The sequence below is a fragment of the Protopterus annectens genome, chromosome 9.part0, assembly GCF_019279795.1.
Source record: "Protopterus annectens isolate FY-2018-M chromosome 9.part0, PAN1.0, whole genome shotgun sequence".
NCBI lineage: Eukaryota > Metazoa > Chordata > Ceratodontiformes > Protopteridae > Protopterus > Protopterus annectens.
Window position 1 is genome coordinate 253,032,689 of NC_056743.1, and position 5,000 is coordinate 253,037,688.

Consider the following 5,000-nt stretch of genomic DNA (forward strand, 5'->3'; position numbering starts at 1 on the left):
AAAAAAGTAGGTGGGCTTTCCTTCCCTTGATTCCAGTGCAAGGAAATAAAAGTTTTAAAAAATACAAGCAGGTTTCTAGTACGTACAAAATACTGAAACCATACTGTAGGAGAAAAGAAACCTAAGTTAAACTACAGGAGAGGGTGGAGTTTTCCTTTAATGGTCATATTGCTTTCAGGGTAGCCATTGACTAAGCTACTATGACCATCCTTTCTGCTACAGCTGCTGTGATCTGTAGTAACTGCCCAGTCATGGTTTTTAAACAAAAAATATCTTTATTAAATTTTCATGTATGACATAGACAATCTTACATTTATACATCAGTTGCGAACATTATACCTTACAAATCGTGACAACACAACTGTAGCTTCAAATATTATGCATCACTTTTAATATAGCCAGTCATTGTCAGTCAACCATTACAAAGCTCATTCATATCCTGCCTTCTTTTAAACCTCATTCCTCCTCTGCATGTATTGAACACACATTTGCCATTTTTTCTATGTAATTTGTTCCTACCCTTTTCCAAACATCCCAGTTCCAGTTGTTTTATCTCTGTTACCATCTTTATTATTTCTAGTAAAGTTGATTTAGACTTTGATTTCTATTTTCTAATAATTGCTTTTTTGGCAGCTATCATAATTAGATTCAGCAAGGCCTTACTATGTTCTGTACCATAGCTCAAAAAAATTATTTCCCTAGTCACTCCAACTTGCTCTCCCAGCATCTCTGACAGTGAAGGCTGCAGGGAATCTTTAAAGTCCACCAACTCATTACACACCCAGAAAATATGTTCCCAGTTATCTCTTTCTTCCCCATCACAACTCCAATATTTGCTGTCTACCTGAGGAAAAATTCTTAGGAGCCTGCCTAGGATATAAAAACACCTATGTAAACAATTCCATGCAAAGATCTTCAATCTTATAGATTTTGTTGCATATTTGGGAGACATGCATATATCCTCCATTGTTTATTTATTTATTGCTTATCCAGTCTCTCTTCCCAATCCTTCCTAACCTCCTCTGATTGATTCTTGTATTTATAATGGAATATTTTATACGGTTTACTAATTATTTCTTTCTTAATGACTACTTCTGTTCTAGATTCTGCCAAAAACTCTACCAATGCTGGTCTTTCATTTAGGACCCCCCTATTTCTTTCTCTTTGCCTTTACTCTGATATCAATCCTTGATGTGGAACACAATCTCTAACCTGCAGTCCATATAAGTTCTTGGTATTTTCCCATTCTATTACCTTTCCATCTCTAGTAATTTGCTATCACTCAGTCATGGTTATCCTGGAACACTGATCTACACAGTTGCACTAAAAAAAAAATCACATCACACTACAAGATTCTCTCTCTCTCTCTCTTTGGGTAAATTGCACTTAAGTCTGCAAACTCCTATATAGGACCTATCACTACACTACCCTCAAATACCATAACTGGCTAGAGACACTTTATTGCCTCAGCTACTCACAGCCAGTTGTAGCCCACAACCTTGTACAAAACCCAAGTGTCCCATCCTAAAAAAGCATTCTTCAACCCTACTTAGGCGAAGAAGCCTACAATCAACAAAGAAGGCCTTGCTATCCACTTACAATGTTAATAGCTCTGAAGGGGCAGCCCTTTATTCCATCTACATCCCTAAAATATGGAACTTGCTACCTCTAACACTATGACTCAATAACAACCTGTCCACTTTCAAATATCAACTAAAATACCATATCAAGTACTACTGAATTTGTTCTTGCTCCTCACCAGGCTAACTCTAACATAAACTACCCTGTTCCAAAGCCACCACCTTTCCACATTATTAGGCTCCTCAAAACAATTGGGCCTTAATAATAAATAATAAAGTCTACCTTGTAAATAAAGTGTATATAGTGTAAGTCTCTTATAAATACTGCTATATCTGTTCTCTTAGACTGATAGGTTCATCGATTCATAGGTAAGGACTAGGCAAGCTGCTCTTATTGGTCATTTTAAGCCTAGCCAATTTACTTTTCAAAGGTGAAAATCCAACCCTGCACCTTTTGTTTGTGAGGTAACCTCTTAACCATTATACCAGCCCATGCCATGCTTACTGATACTATTGTCCACACAAACACTGTTATACCTATAACTTTCTGCTTACTTCTCTATCCCCTAAAGGTACATTACCATAATGCAAATTGAAACAATTGTCTGTCTACATTAATGCAGGTATTTATATCTCTATTCATGCATATCCATCTTTAAAGATATTCCAGTACAAATTTGTATATATAAGGACCTCCTTCAGATAGTCGAACCTATAAAAGCTTGACTTTCATATGGCTGAGACCATATGATCGAGCTTTTAAAAGCTCGAATGGTCTGAATGGAGATCTCCATACAGCACAGAATGGGAAGATTTGGGATGCAGCCCCCCCCCCCCCCCGCTAGACACATCTAGTTTTTTTTTTTTTATCAATGTTTCAAATGTTCGATCATATGGTCTCGGCCATATGAAAGTCGATCATTTGAAATTTTGATCATGTAAAGTAGACCCATATATATAAACACACACACACACACACACACACATATATATATATATATATATATATGTGTGTGTGTGTGTGTGTATGTATGTATATCAGTATACTATTATAATTGTATTAGTGTGAATGCTTTTCAATATGCTTTTGTGTAATTTGAGCTAATTCAAATATGCTATTATGTAATGATATTGTGATTATAGTAGTGTGATTGAATACCTTTATTCAATATGCTTTTGTGTAATGTGAACTAATTCACTATGCTACTGTATATCATTTTCTAATACTGCACTATCAAAGGTGGCACTAATGTTTAATTTATTTATGATAATCTACATTGTAGATTGCATTATATTGTCACATTGAGCTTTTCTCCCAAGACTTTCAATGGAAAGGGATTCTGCACTCATTCAGCTTCCCTGAAATGAAAATAAATAAATAAAACAAATAAATACATTTTATAAGTTCATAGGTTCATAGGTAGGTACTAGGCTATTGGCCCTAGGGCCTATATAAGCCTAGCCAAACAGTACCCTGACTTTTGCCAACCAAGAAAATTATTTTCCTGTGCCCCTGTCAAGCAGAGCCACAGAAGTGATCCCCAGGGTGAATTTCCTATCTCCCATCCAGTCATCAAGATTTATCTTGAAGAGTGCTAATGAGGAACTTTGTTTGATATAGATAGGTAGTTTGTTCCAGAGTATGGGAAGTCTCTGGGACAGGAATCTATCCCTCCAGCATGTTCTGTTTATTGTGGTGACAAGGTTTAGATGCCTAGAGCATGTAGCTCAGAGGGATTGGGATTTCTTTATATGGAGCATGTCCAACAACTCCGGGTTTGACATAGCTTTGTATGTAAGGCAGAGATCGCCTCTGAGTAGGCGATATGTGACAGAGTAAAGCTGGAGTTTTTTGAGACGGTCTGTGTAGGGCATCTGTTTGAGGCCAGTAATCATCTTTGTGAGGTATTTCTGTGGTCTTTCTAGTTGTTGTAGATGTCTTGTGAGGTACATACAAAAAGGCGTTGTACTCTATAATGGGTCTAATGAGTGATGGGTAGAGGGGAACAATGACCTCTTTTTTCCTGGATGAGAAAACTTTTGTGATGAGGTGTGCCACGTAGAAGGATTTCCTGACTACTGTGGTGATGTGATTATCAAAGGAGAGACTACTGTCCACCTGTGTCCCAAGGTCTCTTATCACACTTTCGATGTTAAGTAGACTACCACCTATGTGGCAGTTCGTGGGTACAGAGTTTTTACCAAAAGGGATGACAATGCACTTTTTGGCATTGAGCTTGAGGCCATGGCTTTGACACCAGTCATCTGTCTCAGTGAGGCCCTTTTGTAGGATGTCCACATCATTAGGAGTTTTGATTATGGCTACTAGTTTGCAGTCATCTGCAAACTTTGTTAGTCAAAGACCTTCTGCATTAGCCTGTACTTCAGAGAAGTAGATACCAAACAGGAGAGGACCTAGGACTGAAAACTGTGGTACTCCACTTGTCACTGGTCTGAAGTTGGATTTAGAGTCTGCTACTTTCACAGTGTGGGTTCTGTCAGTGAGCCAGTTGGCAACCCATCTTGTGACATAGGGATTTATACCTAGTTTAGTGAGTTTGTCTATAATTCCAGAGTGGGAGATGGTGTCAAAGGTCTTGGCGAGATCTAGATAGGCTGTGTGAACCAACTTACCCTCATATACGGCTTTGGTGACCTCTTCAATGACGTCTATCAGGTTTAGGAGACATGATCTGCCTTTTACAAACCCGAACTGGGTAGAGTCCAGAGTTTGGAGATTACCAATGTCATTGTTTATAAGTTCCATGATGATATGCTCCAGAGCCTTGCAGACCAGGCTCATCAGGCTAATGGGGCAGTAGTTCCTGAGGTCCATGGTGGCTCCCCCTTTGTGGAGTGGGATAACTGTTGCTGTGCACCATTCAGTGGGCACAAAGCCTGAGGTGAGGCTATGATTGAACATGGTACTTAGGTGGGGTGCCAGTTCATTCTGTAGCTCATGTAGAAAGCAGCCTGGGATGTTGTCAGGTCCCATGGATGCTGTGTTCTTGGCTTTGGAGAGTGTGTTTTTACCTGTGCAGCAGTGATTACAGGTACTTTGCATTATTTTGGTATAGAGATGGGCCCATTACGGGATGAGGGAGGGGTAAAGTTAGCACCGAACCTATCTGCCAGGATGTTGGCAATATCAGTTGGCTCTGTATATTTAGTGCCATTGTGCTGTAACTCAGAGCAGATCTGAGTGTTACCACTGAGATTCTTGACATAGCTATAGAATGCTTTGTGGTTGAATTTAGAATCAGTGGTGATTTTGTTTTCGTAACTAACTTTGGAGGATTCTATGAGGGATCTCAGCATCTTATTGAGGCTGACCACGGAGTTCCTCCAATCCTGGGAATTTACTCTTTTTTGCAACAGTTTCTTTTTTCTGTTGTAGAGTTTGTTTATAGCAGGGGACCA